The sequence below is a fragment of the Culex pipiens genome, chromosome 1 (genome assembly GCF_016801865.2).
Source record: "Culex pipiens pallens isolate TS chromosome 1, TS_CPP_V2, whole genome shotgun sequence".
NCBI lineage: Eukaryota > Metazoa > Arthropoda > Insecta > Diptera > Culicidae > Culex > Culex pipiens.
In genome coordinates, this window is record NC_068937.1 from 1,174,199 (window position 1) to 1,189,975 (window position 15,777).

The 15,777-nt window shown below is 39.4% G+C and overlaps 1 protein-coding gene across 1 annotated transcript in view; it reads left to right on the forward strand.

Annotated features, from left to right (window-relative positions):
- The first annotated feature begins 1,663 nt into the window (after positions 1-1,663).
- The window catches only part of LOC120424285 (uncharacterized), a 67,480-nt gene continuing 53,366 nt past the window's right edge, over positions 1,664-15,777 (forward strand). Inside the window, exon 1 of the mRNA XM_039588356.2 lies at positions 1,664-1,902. The gene's annotated coding sequence lies outside the window, so the exon portion shown is untranslated. The remainder of the gene's footprint in view (positions 1,903-15,777) is intronic.

A 15,777-nucleotide genomic window follows, 5' to 3' on the forward strand; every position in this document is an offset into this window, starting at 1 on the left:
ATTATTTTTTCAATTCTGCATATTTTTAATTTTGAATTTCCAAATTTCATTTTTTTTGTTGAAATTTTCTTTATTATTTAAAAAAAAGTTATTTGAAATTTCTGAAATGTTTATTTATCATATTTTTGAATTTGTTGTTAGGTTGGATTTCAAAATTTCAGATTATTATTGTATTTTCAGTAAGAACATAGACATTTGTATGATTATTGTCAAGTTTAATTTCACTCTGATTTACTGCATTTTGGCCCCGAAGGTGTGGATCAATCGGACAGCGCAGGGGACTTGTAATATAGAGTACTGGTGGGTACTAGCAATAAATAGTTGGTGACACGATGGCCGACATCTATAAAGACAACTTCTTTTAACTCCATTTCGACCAAAAAACTAAATCTGTCCTTTAAATTTCAATATTCTGCATTTTGAGATTCGGCGGGAATTTTAAATATTATTATATCCAATACAAAATTATTTAAGCGTTTGTAGTTATCAGTCGCATTCAAAAAAGAAAATGACAATTCTTTGATTTTTTCATCAAAACATATTGCAAATAAGCACCGCGCGAAGAAACGTCAAACGCAATCTTTCCGTTTCTGTTACTTTTCAGCTGCGTACCGCTTAAGAAAAATCTTTTCGTGACCCTTTCCTTGACCGTTTCTTGGGCGTTTTTTTATATGGAGTTTTGCGTTTCTTCCGATCAGCATACCAGCCTTCTATGACCATAAGTAAAATAAATAGGGATGCGTTCTTTTATTACGTAACGCAGTTAGGGAAGAAGAGGGAGGGGGGGGGGGGGCGAGGACCGTGTTACGCTCCATAAACAAAAAAAATGTATAGAAATTTTGTTACGTCAGGGGGGGGGGGGGAACCAAAAATTCTGTTTTTTGCGTTACGCAATAAAAGAACGCTCCCTAATATGCACAAAAAAATTGCTCATTCTTACAAAAATTTGCTCATCAGGGTTTTCACTTTTTTTTTGTAAACAGAAAAATAGCTGTCAGCATTTTAATTTTTTTACAACATATTTAAAAACAAGAATAATTTAATTTAAACATCAATCGACACATTTCATTATGGTTCTCAAGATTTGGTTTCATTTTTAATTTAACAAAATAAACTCAATTCAAATATTGTTTACAGTTTTACAAAGATTTTACATAATTAAAAAAAATTAAATGAAATAAAATTATTTGTTGTCTAATATCGTATTCTCTATTTTTTTTACACTTAAAGTAAACAATTAAAAAGCTTTTATCCACCCGACTCTCACTCAATAATGTTACTCAAAAGAAGCCCAAGAACACGAAACGATCTCGATCGCGCCTTCCGTCTTCTAACAAAATACAGCAAAAGACTTGCTCCGCGATCTGCAAGCGACGAACCCTTCCCTGTTTCGTGAGTTCCCTTGCTTGCGCCTACTTTGAGTACCGCTCTGAGAGGAGCGAAAGAGAGTGAGTTGCGGCGCGCCTTCGTGCCACACCGTCAAGCTGTGGAATTTTGCTAAGGCTTCGTTCTTCTTTCGCGAGGGGTTCAAAGTCACGCGATTCGACGGTGGTTCGCCGAACCGAACTCACCCGACATGGCCTGCTGCTGCTGTGTGGCGATCGCGGTTGGCGACTGGAGCTCAGTACGATCGCCTACTTTGTCGAGTTCAGTTGATTCGCGCGCGTGGCTACTACGATCGCGAGGGGTTTTGTGCTTTGTGTTCGGTTGTGTCAAGTGTATTTGTTGCCAAAGGAAGCAGGGAGGCATCCAGCCGTAACATTCCCTCGGAAATCTAGTTGGCCTGGGCTGGTGTGCAATCTCTCGGCGGCGCGCTACCATAACAACACAACAAAACGGTGGTGCTGGTGGAAGCAACGACTACTACGATATCGAGTCGACGCTGGCTGGAAAGAGTTGGTAGTACGTACCTGGTTGCAATGATATTGCTTTTAATCGCTGGGCTAACTATATTATTTTCGCCATTGTGACCGAAAGAAGGGTGAAACAGTTCGGAATTAGAGTGCAAATTCTTTGTTTTTTTTTGTTTTTGCAAGACTTGTGGTGGTCCAGTTGTGATTCGGTTTATGCAAATGAGGGACACTTTCTGGAACGTCTGAAACGCGGGCAAAACTGAGCATAATTTCACTGCAGGAAGCTCGATTTGATCGAGTACGTGTAAATTTTTGCAACAACAGCTCGAAACAACAAGTGAAAACGTTGATCTGTCCAAGTTTTGCGACACACACACACTCACTCACACTCTGACGACATTTTGGAGAGACTTGAAGCAAAAGTGCCTTCGGGGGAGACACCTCTTGACGGATATGAAGAAAGACGTGTTTTTTGTTGTTGCTGGTTGCTGCTTCACTACCAAAAGCAGCATCGTAGTAGCCGTGTCGCCGGAGAAGGTCTTGGCAGGCCATGCCGACGACGACGACGAGACGTTGACTTTGGGAATGGACCAAAAGAGGCGCGTTGATGACGTGTGTGGAGCAGTGCATGCACCTATTTTCGCCCTATCGGAACCCATTTTGGACCGAACTTGGTGTCGTCAAGCCGCTCCCCTTCGATGATCTCGCGTCTGCGAGAGGTCAACTTTTGATGGATCGTCACCAACACAAAGTCAGCGTCGTCGTCGCAAACATGTGTGTGCGGTGATCTGTGATGTGAATAATTACTTTATAAAAGTTTCATTTCACTTTTTTTTTGTTGGTTCGACGACTGCGTCGTCAAAGTTGGCTTTGGTTGGATTATTTCGCGGCTTGATTTATGGGTGGGAGTGTGAGGAGCGCGCGGTAGCAGTAGGCTGTGATCTGTGAAATATCATTCGTGTTTTTATAAAATCGGTTTTGGTCGGTGATTACTTTGATTGCGGAATGTTTGTGAGCGGTTCTAGCAGTTTAGAATGGATGCAACTTTGTTTAGTTTTAATTTGGCTTTGCCGAAAAGAGGTTCAATTTTAAAAGTTAAGTTTGATTTTTTTTTTTGAGGTGTGACCATTGTGCGAAGATCTCGTCTTGTTATGACTTGAAACACGACCTTCAAATTAATCTAACACTCCGTGAAAGTAATACGAACAATGGCATTGTGTTACATTGTAAACATTCACTGACAGTGAAAAGGAAGCTAGTTATCCGTTCTTTGATTGTCACGTTTAAATTTGTTTAACAACAACATCGTAATATTACGTGATTGATAAATATTGTTAGTTTTAATTTCAAATATGTCATTTAGTCAATCTGTATCATTTGAGAAGCGTGATGTTTTGCAACATTTCTTGTCAGAAAAGTTTTTCTTACAAGTTTTATACTTTTTCAAATATTTTTTTTTTTGTGTGTTTGAGATAATTTGGGAAATTTTAAATTAAAAATTTAAAGTAAAAAAAATCCATAATACAAGGCGGGAGTCAAATTAACGCTAGACAATCAAATATACACAGTAAAAAAAATCTTGGTTACATTACATCTGGGAAGGAGTACATGTTTTTGTCAGAAAATATGTGTTATTATACCTCTGGAAATGTGCAAATTTATTACTCTTCCAAATCCTTCCAAATGTACATAATTGCTTATAGTGTAAAACAACGACTTTTTTATCAAGTGAAATTGTTTCCAGACTTTCGGATAATCGAGTCCGTAATTAAAAAAAAATCGACAATTTGAAAAATATGAAAATTTTAGAGTGAAAAAAGTTATGTATTAATTCAAAAAAATCGTTTTAATTTTTATATTTTCATCTAATTTATAAATGTTTGATAATTTAAAATTATTTTTTTTGTAATTTTGTGTTTGTTCATTTTTTTTTTTCAAATTCTGATATATTTTCAAAATGTGTGTTTTATTTTAAGCCGGGACCGTGGTGGCGTGATTGCCTCTCACCCAGTCGGCCTGGGTTCGATCCCAGAAGGTCCCGGTGGCAAATTTTGAGACGAGATTTGTCTGATCACGTCTTCCGTCGGACGGGAAGTAAATGTTGGCCCCGGACTAACCTTAAAAGGTTAGGTCGTTAGCTCAGTCCAGGTGTAGGAGTCGTCTCCCTGGGTCCTGTCCTGGTGGAGTCGCTGGTAGGCAGTTGGACTCACAATCCAAAGGTCGTCAGTTCGAATCCCAGGGTGGATGGAAGCTAAGGTGTAAAAAGAGGTTTGCAATTGCCTCAACAATCAAGCCTTCGGACACCTAGTTTCGAGTAGGAATCTCGCAATCGAGAACGCCAAGGCAAAGCTGTAGAGCGAATAATTTGATTTTTTGATTTACAATTTGTTTTAAGTCATTAAATGTTTTTTTGCTTTATTTTAAAAAAAATATTTGGATTGTTCGATTCCGATAAACAGTACCGCAAAAAGTTTTTTTTTATTCGCGAAATACAAATTTTCGACGAAATATTTTGAATGCTATTGATTGCAAAACTATTGTAAAATAAATTTTAAAATTCTTTTCCATTCAAATGTTTACCATTAGAGTGTAACAAAAATGCCTTTTGTGCGGACAAGTTAAAAGAAAAAAAACCCGTTAATTTTTACAAATTCATAAATTAAAAAAAAAAACATTTTGAACATTATTTTTCTATTTTTTCAAATTTTCAAATTGTGCTTTTAAATTTTTAATTTATGTTTAAAAAAATAATTTTTGTTTAGAAAAAGCATAAAAAATAACATTAAAAAATTTAAATACAAAAATACAAGAAAATACGAAAATAAAAAAAAAACAAAATTGTCAAAATTGTCAAAATTGTCAAAATTGACAAAATTTACAAAATTGACAAAATTGTCAAAATTGTCAAAATGGTCAAAATTGTCAAAATTGTCAAAATTGTCAAAATTGTCAAAATTGTCAAAATTATCAAAATTGTCAAAATTGTCAAAATTGTTAAAATTGTCAAAATTATCAAAATTGTCAAAATTGTCAAAATTGTCAAAATTGTCAAAATTGTCAATTGTCAAAATTGTCAAAATTGTCGAAATTGTCGAAATTGAAACAATTTACACAATTGACAAAATTGACAAAATTGACAAAATTGACAAAATTGACAAAATTGACAAAATTGACAAAATTGACAAAATTGACAAAATTGACAAAATTGACAAAATTGACAAAATTGACAAAATTGACAAAATTGACAAAATTGACAAAATTGACAAAATTAAAAATATTGTCAAAATTGTCAAAACTGCCAAAATTGTCAAAATTGTCAAAACTGCCAAAATTGTCAAAATTGTCAAAACTGCAAAATTGTCAAAATTGTCAAAATTGTCAAAATTGTCAAAATTGTCAAAATTGTCAAAATTGTCAAAATTGTCAAAATTGTCAAAATTGTCAAAATCGTCATAAAATTCATTATATTCAAAATTGTCAAAATTTTCAAAATCGTCATAAAATGTCAAAATTGTCAAAATTGTCAAAATAGTAGTTTATGCAACAAGTTGCAAAAAGAGGATTTTTTCAGCACGAGTCGTACATTTATCCAACGAGGTTCACCGAGTTGGATAAATACGACGAGTGCTGAAAAAATCAAGTTTTGCAACGAGTTCCATAAAACATTTTTTGCAATTTCGAAAAACACCCATTGAGTGAAATTTCAAGTCGAATTTTCATGTATTTTGTCAATAAATCGTTTAAATCAAAAAAATGTTGAAAAGTGTTACTTTTCGAAACAAGTGCTGAAAAGTTCAACTTTTCAGCACCCATTTGAGTGCTGAAAAGTAGAACTTTTCAGCATTTATTTTGAAAAGTGTTGCTATTCGATTCTGTTATTTTTGGTACAGAAAAGAAGGCTATTTCGTCGTTCAAGAATGACAGGAAAAGTAAGTAGTTTCACGACGGAATTGCAAAAAAGGGATTTTCCTAATTTTCAACTCACAATTATTATTAAACCTTTAAATCTTTTAAACCTTTTCTACTGACATAAATGCATTCAAATCGTCATTTATGAAAAATGTATCTTTTTACAGGATATAAATCCCATTTACAATTCAAATCATTTAAGATTTTCTCACATTTCATCTCTTTGTTTTTTTAAAATAATGTTTTCAGGTTCTCAGCAACTTTTGTTGAAACTATTGATATTTTTAATGAAATTTTCTGATTTTTTTTAAATTGAAATCAAATTAGTGAAATGACCATCAATTTGAACCTAATTGGGTTCTTAACTGCCCAGAAATGTGTATTTCTAGATTTTTTTACAGCTTCAATAAACTATTTTTTTTTATTTTTGGGTGTTTTTGAAACTGCCTTGAGTCCGGGATATTTAATAACACCCAAAAGCAAAAAAAAAAAAAAGTTTTGTTTATTAGACATTATAAAAACACATAATATAAAATTGTATGCAATGCGCAGTTTTTTTAATGAGTGATAGAAAAAACTATCATTTGATGATTCTTGCACCAAAACATCAAAAGTTATTGCGACGTCACTATAGCTTGTGAGTTCTCTCTTTGTTATCTCGTGATTGAATGCATAAGTATTCTCTTTCAATCACTACTTCTCTGCCGTTTTACGGCGATATGATGTATACGCCATTGAGGTGATTTTGCTGTAGACACGATTTTCTGTTTTTGTTCATTTTTTCAATTTAAAATGACTAATTTAAGGTCTGCCCTGTAGAAACTGTTAAAAAGTACAATAAAAATGTGGCCCCTACAAAATTTATTGTTTTTTCCTATTCTCTACGATTTTAAATCACAAACATCATTTGGCCGAAAAAATAGCAATAAAAAATCACTACTTTTACTTCCCAATGATGTATGTATACATTGCTCGATCAAAGCAGGTTTTATTTTTTGTGCCAGCTATTTTGACAGCTGAGCGGATCCCTTAATGCATTGTCCACGTGGATACTTTAAGGGGGGGGGGCATTAGGGAGCGTTCTTTTATTACGTAACACAGTTGGGGGGAGGGGGTCGGAGGCCGTGTTACGCTCAATACACAAATTTAAAAATATGTATGGAAATTTTGTTACGAGGGGGGAGGAGGTCTAAAAATCCTATTTTTTGCGTTACGTAATAAAAGAACGCTCCCTTAGCGATTGTCTACATATTTTTTGCATGAACAATTGTCCGCAAGTGGGTGGGTCTAGAATTTTCAAAAAAGTGTCTACGTGGATGTGGATAAGGTGTCATGCATTAAGTACGTCACATTAAAATCAGCCAAATAATTTAATACTCCACCCCCCTTTGTCACGATTTCCCTATGCTTTTAACACGCAATGTCACGCTTGCTCTCTTCCCTCAGAACGTGACGTACTTTATGGATGACGCCTAATGGACGTCCCCTTAAGAATTAAATCGAAATAATGTAATAAAATACTGCCCAGTCTTGATTTGGCCCCACAAACCTCAAATCAACATTCAAACAGTATTGAATTTGGCTTCTATCAATTCTCAATGTATACATACATCATGATGATTAAAATTGGCGTATACATCATTGTTTGTTTGCTTAATAAAATTGGCCCCAGAGCAGTTTTTTGAAAAATTCTTTCATCAGGAGGTAGCTTTTAAGATTCTTTATCAAACTGTACAATAAAATTGAAAATGTCCAAAATGGCGTATACATCATATCGCCGTAAAACGGCAGTTCTCTCTTCCTCGTTCACTCACACTCGCCGAAGATTCTTTTGTTTTCTCAAAAAAGAACTAGGGACGGGGGATTGGGTACTGTCCATGCATCACGACCACGATGCTACGTCAATTGTGGATGGCTTATTGTTTTCTCAACAAAACTTCTCTGAATTGATTTGAATTTTTTTTTGCTTGGATGATAAAAAAATGACCAAAAGTGAGTTCAACCTGCTCAAAAATAGCCAGCTTTTTTTTTCTCCATTTCCAAGCAAGGCAAAGTGCCCATTTGCTCGCCGTCTTGACATTTCGCCGCCAACTTCGATCATCTTCATCGTCGTCGTCGGCAATGCCATGATGAAGCTTTTGCTTTATGGTCCGTCTCCCATAACATGTGCGCTAGCTGTCAGATATGTGTATTATAAATAATTATTAATTGTGGGAAGCTGCAACAGCAGCCATCGCAGCAAGCCATGAGGGATGGGGTGTGCATCTGCATTTGAGTGGTTCGTTGTGTTGTTGTTGTTGTCGGAAAATGGGTGGAAAAAAAATCGACGGTTGGGGGTGGGTGGTGCTGGGGGTCGAGTCAAAGCAGGCGTTGAGTGGCTGCTGAGAGTTGTTTTTCTACTACGACTACTACTACTACCTAGTACTGCAAAGGGAGGCAGAGCAGCTTTCGGGTGGCATTAATATATGAGCTTGCTGGGGGAGATGCATTTATTTCAGCAAAGTATGTTGAGTTTGTTGAGGTATGACTGATTTTCGGAACATTTTTTTAATTGAATTAATCTTACTCAATCTCAAAAAAAAAAGATAAATGTGTGATGAAAACACCTTCCAACTTCAAAATACCTTGAAATTCCGTGCAATGAGATGCGATGTTTTGCAGGGAGCCATTTTTTTTCGCGAACATAAGCATTATAGAGAAGCACTTGTGGTTATTTGTTGCTGAGAAGGGGGCAGGTGACGCGCGCGGAGAAGAGAGGATGATGTTATGAAATAGTACCCATAACTAAATAAAATAACATTCGAACCAACGCCGTTGCAGCAGGCTGTGAAGTAGGCAAAGTCGTGAGGGAGGGATGTTTTTTCGGTCAACAAAACAACCTGCGCTGTCGAACATAGTGGGCCATGTGTCCCATTGACTGCATCACCCACAGCCTACTTTGCTGCTGCTGCTGGTGTCGAGTGTGTTTGATTATGTTTTGTTGGGCGGTGTTATTGTTAATTTGTTGTGGTTGAAATTGCTCCAATGTTTTTGGTTTTTTTATTTCTTAACACGGAGAGGAGGTTTAAAATGAAAAGATTTCAAAACTACAACAATCCAGAAACTTGATAATTTATAGCAATTAAAAAAATAAAAACAAAATTGTCTAAATTGTCTGAATTGTAAAAATTGTAAAAATTGTCAAATTTGTCAAAATTGTCAAATTTGTCAAAATTGTCAAAATATTCAAAATTGTCAAATTTGTCAAATTTGTCAAAATTGTCTAAATTGTCAAAATTGTCAAAATTGTCAAAATTGTCAAAATTGTCAAAATTGTCAAAATTGTCAAAATTGTCAAAATTGTCAAAATTGTCAAAATTGTCAAAATTGTCAAAATTGTCAAAATTGTCAAAATTGTCAAAATTGTCAAAATTGTCAAAATTGTCAAAATTGTCAAAATTGTCAAAATTGTCAAAATTGTCAAAATTGTCAAAATTGTCAAAATTGTCAAAATTGTCAAAATTGTCAAAATTGTCAAAATTGTCAAAATTGTCAAAATTGTCAAAATTGTCAAAATTGTCAAAATTGTCAAAATTGTCAAAATTGTCAAAATTGTCAAAATTGTCGAAATTGTCAAAATTGTCAAAATTGTCAAAATGGTCAAAATTGTCAAAATTGTCAAAATTGTCAAAATTGTCAAAATTGACAAAATTGACAAAATTGACAAAATTGACAAAATTGACAAAATTGACAAAATTGACAAAATTGACAAAATTGACAAAATTGACAAAATTGACAAATTTGACAAATTTGACAAAATTGACAAAATTGACAAAATTGACAAAATTGACAAAATTGACAAAATTGACAAAATTGACAAAATTGACAAAATTAACAAAATTGACAAAATTGACAAAATTGACAAAATTGACAAAATTGATAAAATTGACAAAATTGACAAAATTGACAAAATTGACAAAATTGACAAAATTGACAAAATTGACAAAATTGACAAAATTGACAAAATTGACAAAATTGACAAAATTGACAAAATTGACAAAATTGACAAAATTGACAAATTTCACAAAAACATTAACAAAATTGACAAAATTGACAAAATTGACAAAATTGACAAAATTGACAAAATTGACAAAATTTGACAAAATTGACAAAATTGACAAAATTGGCAAAATTGACAAAATTGACAAAATTAACAAAATTGACAAAATTGACAAAATTGACAAAATTGACAAAATTGACAAAATTGACAAAATTGACAAAATTGACAAAATTTACAAAATTTACAAAATTTACAAAATTTACAAAATTGACAAAATTTACAAATTTTTTACAAAATTGACAAAATTGACTAAATTGACAAAATTGACAAAATTGACAAAATTGACAAAAGTGACAAAATTGACACAATCAATTTTGACATTTTTGACAATTTTGCCAATTTTGACAATTTTGACAATTTTGCCAATTTTGCCAATTTTGCCAATTTTGCCAATTTTGCCAATTTTGACAATTTTGACAACTTTGACAATTATGACAATTTTTACAAAATTTTGACAATTTTGACAATTTTGACAATTTTGACAATTTTTACAAAATTTTGACAATTTTGACAATTTTGACAATTTTGACAATTTTGACAATTTTGACAATTACAAAATTACAATTAGAAAAATTACAAAAAAAAAATCTAAAAAATCTAAAAAGCTAGCTTATTTGAACCGTATTTTGACAAAGAACTTTGTCCTAAGGTTTCTATACGTGGTGTCAATCCAAAATTTTCGCGAAGCGAAAACGTTACGTGACGAATTCCCCTCTCGGCAAATTTCCCCTCTTTTTGGTGCACGCTGGTTGGATGAACGAACGTTTCCCAATCAGTCGATCGAGAGACGTGAGATTGATGTATCTAAAATCTCCCCCACTCCACCTCATAATTTTCGGATCGTCGACGAGCCAACAAAACTCGGCTCGGTCGGTCCCGAAAATTCATTCTATTGCTGGACGACGACGAGGACACATCAGAAGTAGACGGCCTGGTGGCCCGGTAGCAGACGGCCTGGAGGTCCGGGAGCAGATGGCTTGGAGGCAAGGACCAGCTAAGACATGCCAGTCGCGTGAGTCGATCATTGGAACTGGCCACCACCTGGAGTGGCCGGAGGCCCCGCGGATGTTCCGATGGGGGGGCATTTGCCGGACCGTAAGAGTTGGGGCAATATGGGTATCAAACTTTATGGTTTTTGATACCGGACATGAAATTTGACATTTTGGCAGTAGTGGCCACAATCCGGAGTAGCCGGAGGCCCCGCGGATGTTCCGATGGGGGGACATTTGCCGGACCGTAAGAGTTGGGGCAATATGGGTATCAAACTTATTGGTTTTTGATACCGGACATGAAATTTGACATTTTGGCAGTAGTGGCCGGAGGCCCCGCGGATGTTCCGATGGGGGGACATTTGCCGGACCGTAAGAGTTGGGGCAATATGGGTATCAAACTTAATGGTTTTTGATACTGGGCATGAAATTTGACATTTCGGCAGTAGTGGCCACAATCCGGAGTGACCGGAGGCCCCGCGGATGTTCCGATGGGGGGACATTTGCCGGACCGTAAGAGTTGGGGCAATATGGGTATCAAACTTATTGGTTTTTGATACCGGACATGAAATTTGACATTTTGGCAGTAGTGGCCGGAGGCCCCGCGGATGTTCCGATGGGGGGACATTTGCCGGACCGTAAGAGTTGGGGCAATATGGGTATCAAACTTAATGGTTTTTGATACCGGACATGAAATTTGACATTTTGGCAGTAGTGGCCACAATCCGGAGTGGCCGGAGGCCCCGCGGATGTTCCGATGGGGGGACATTTGCCGGACCGTAAAAGTTGGGGCAATATGGGTATCAAACCTTATGGTTTTTGATACTGGGCATGAAATTTGACATTTCGGCAGTAGTGGCCACAATCCGGAGTGGCCGGAGGCCCCGCGGATGTTCCGATGGGGGGACATTTGCCGGACCGTAAGAGTTGGGGCAATATGGGTATCAAACTTAATGGTTTTTGATACCGGACATTAAATTTGACATTTTGGCAGTAGTGGCCACAATCCGGAGTGGCTGGAGGCCCCGCGGATGTTCCGATGGGGGGACATTTGCCGGACCGTAAGAGTTGGGGCAATATGGGTATCAAACCTTATGGTTTTTGATACTGGGCATGAAATTTGACATTTCGGCAGTAGTGGCCACAATCCGGAGTGGCCGGAGGCCCCGCGTATGTTCCGATGGGGGGACATTTTCCGGACCGTAAGAGTTGTGGCAATATGGGTATCAAACTTTATGGTTTTTGATACCGGACATGAAATTTGACATTTTGGCAGTAGTGGCCACAATCCGGAGTAGCCGGAGGCCCCGCGGATGTTCCGATGGGGGGACATTTGCCGAACCGTAAGAGTTGGGGCAATATGGGTATCAAACTTAATGGTTTTTGATACTGGGCATGAAATTTGACATTTCGGCAGTAGTGGCCACAATCCGGAGTGGCCGGAGGCCCCGCGGATGTTCCGATGGGGGGACATTTGCCGGACCGTAAGAGTTGGGGCAATATGGGTATCAAACTTATTGGTTTTTGATACCGGACATGAAATTTGACATTTTGGCAGTAGTGGCCGGAGGCCCCGCGGATGTTCCGATGGGGGGACATTTGCCGGACCGTAAGAGTTGGGGCAATATGGGTATCAAACTTTATGGTTTTTGATACCGGACATGAAATTTGACATTTTGGCAGTAGTGGCCACAATCCGGAGTGGCCGGGGGCCCCGCGGATGTTCCGATGGGGGGACATTTGCCGGACCGTAAGAGTTGGGGCAATATGGGTATCAAACTTTATGGTTTTTGATACCGGACATGAAATTTGCCATTTTGGCAGTAGTGGCCACAATCCGGAGTGGCCGGAGGCCCCGCGGATGTTCCGATGGGGGGACATTTGCCGGACCGTAAGAGTTGGGGCAATATGGGTATCAAACCTTATGGTTTTTGATACTGGGCATGAAATTTGACATTTCGGCAGTAGTGGCCACAATCCGGAGTGGCCGGAGGCCCCGCGGATGTTCCGATGGGGGGACATTTGCCGGACCGTAAGAGTTGGGGCAATATGGGTATCAAACTTAATGGTTTTTGATACCGGACATTAAATTTGACATTTTGGCAGTAGTGGCCACAATCCGGAGTGGCCGGAGGCCCCGCGGATGTTCCGATGGGGGGACATTTGCCGGACCGTAAGAGTTGGGGCAATATGGGTATCAAACTTTATGGTTTTTGATACCGGATATGAAATTTGACATTTCGGCAGTAGTGGCCACAATCCGGAGTGGCCGGAGGCCCCGCGTATGTTCCGATGGGGGGACATTTTCCGGACCGTAAGAGTTGTGGCAATATGGGTATCAAACTTTATGGTTTTTGATACCGGACATGAAATTTGACATTTTGGCAGTAGTGGCCACAATCCGGAGTGGCCGGAGGCCCCGCGGATGTTCCGATGGGGGGACATTTGCCGGACCGTAAGAGTTGGGGCAATATGGGTATCAAACCTTATGGTTTTTGATACTGGGCATGAAATTTGACATTTCGGCAGTAGTGGCCACAATCCGGAGTGGCCGGAGGCCCCGCGGATGTTCCGATGGGGGGACATTTGCCGGACCGTAAGAGTTGTGGCAATATGGGTATCAAACTTTATGGTTTTTGATACTGGATATGAAATTTGACATTTCGGCAGTAGTGGCCACAATCCGGAGTGGCCGGAGGCCCCGCGTATGTTCCGATGGGGGGACATTTTCCGGACCGTAAGAGTTGTGGCAATATGGGTATCAAACTTTATGGTTTTTGATACCGGACATGAAATTTGACATTTTGGCAGTAGTGGCCACAATCCGGAGTGGCCGGAGGCCCCGCGGATGTTCCGATGGGGGGACATTTGCCGGACCGTAAGAGTTGGGGCAATATGGGTATCAAACTTTATGGTTTTTGATACCGGACATGAAATTTGACATTTTGGCAGTAGTGGCCACAATCCGGAGTGGCCGGAGGCCCCGCGGATGTTCCGATGGGGGGACATTTGCCGGACCGTAAGAGTTGGGGCAATATGGGTATCAAACTTTATGGTTTTTGATACCGGACATGAAATTTGACATTTTGGCAGTAGTGGCTGTTGTGTTCTGAGGAAACTAAATTTAGAGTGTAACACAAATACACACACAGGGGAAATACCAGACACACCTTGGGGAAAGAGAACTGTCATTACACGAAAGGAGGAAAAATAAAGATACACGCGGTTGTAATTTGGAGATTAAATTCGACTTTAATTTAGCGATTTAAACCCGGAATATAACACAACATTTGGCGACGAGTGGAAAAACGAACCCCAAGAAGCGTGGAAGTGATCTGGATTGAATTCGGCCGCGGAAAACGTTAAATCGGTGCGGAAGTCGGCACGCCAAGGGAGCCGTTCGACAACATAAACAAAGCAGAAAAGAAGAAGTAACCAATTCGGACGACAAGAGGAGGATTCAATTCGTTTGAATTTGGCGAAGATGGAAGGAGGAAACAACGCAGGTTTGGCACCGTTCGTTCCCGGGGACACGTCCACCGTCTCCGCCCGATGGAAGAAATGGAAACGTTCGTTTGAAATCTTTCTGGACGTAAACAACGTCGCAATCGCCGCACGCAAGAAGTCGTACCTCCTCCACTACGTTGGACCGCTGGTTCAGGATGTGTACTTCAGCTTGCAGGGCGATAACGAACCGGATGTTCCGACGGGCTCCGACGTGTTTCAAGAGGCGCTGAAGCTGCTGGACGAGTACTTCCTGTCGATGAAGTGTCTCCCGCTGGAGCGGCACAAATTCCGAAACCTTGTTCAAGCCGGCGACGAGCCCGTCGAATGTTTCGTCCTCCGGCTGCGAGAGCAAGGCAACCTCTGCGAGTATGGTGACCACTTGGACGAAGAAATCAAGGAGCAGATTTTCGAGAAAGGCGCGTCGGATGATCTGCGCGCGAAGATTTTAAATAAGCCTCAGATGACTCTGGCCGAAACAGTTGAAGCTGGTCGTTCGTTGGAGACAATCGGAAAGCACAAGAACAATTCGGCACTGGGCCCGGCACCAGTGGAGAGCAGTGTGGAGGTTAACAAAATCCGATCGAGGACTCGGCTGAACCGGGAGTGCTATCGTTGCGGCAAGTTGGGTCATTTCGCCAACGATGAGAACTGCCCGGCGAAAGACCAGAAGTGCAAGCGCTGCGGCATGGTGGGACACTTTAAGAGTTGCTGCAAGACGAAGAAGCACACATCAACGAAGGGAAAGCGGCTGCGGCAGGTGACTGGTCGACGCGGAAGTGACTCGGAGGACTCGGACGAATCGGAGCAGCAAAGTGATGACTCGGAGGAGGAGAGCGTCCAGTATTTGTTTGCAACAGAGCCAGGACGAAAAGGTACAGTTGCCTGCACTGTGGGAAGCGTTCGTACTAACTTTGTGATTGATTCGGGTGCCGGCGTTAACGTAATCGACCGACGAACCTGGGAGCAACTCAAGAAAGAAAAAGTCCGCGTCAAGTCCCAAAAGCCTTTGGTGAAGAAAACTTTGCTTTCGTATTCTGGCCATCCCGTTGAAGTTGCTGGAATGTTCTCGGCGGAAGTGGCAACAAAGAGGACGTCCACTGTTGCTAAGTTCTACGTTGCCGAAAACGGAAACTGCTGCTTGCTGGGTCGGAAGACGTCAGAAGCGCTCGGAATACTAAACATCAATACGGAAGCGTGCGCTCCGCTCACACAGGAAGGTCGTGCAGCGGCTATTAAGTTGAAATGTCAGCTGGAATAGAACGAGACTAGAGGACGATACGGAGCTGGAAGCGAGTCGAAGCCAAACGGATACTTTTCGAGCAAACCGGAAGAAGGAGAGATTGTTGTGTTCTGAGGAAACTAAATTTAGAGTGTAACACAAATACACACACAGGGGAAATACCAGACACACCTTGGGGAA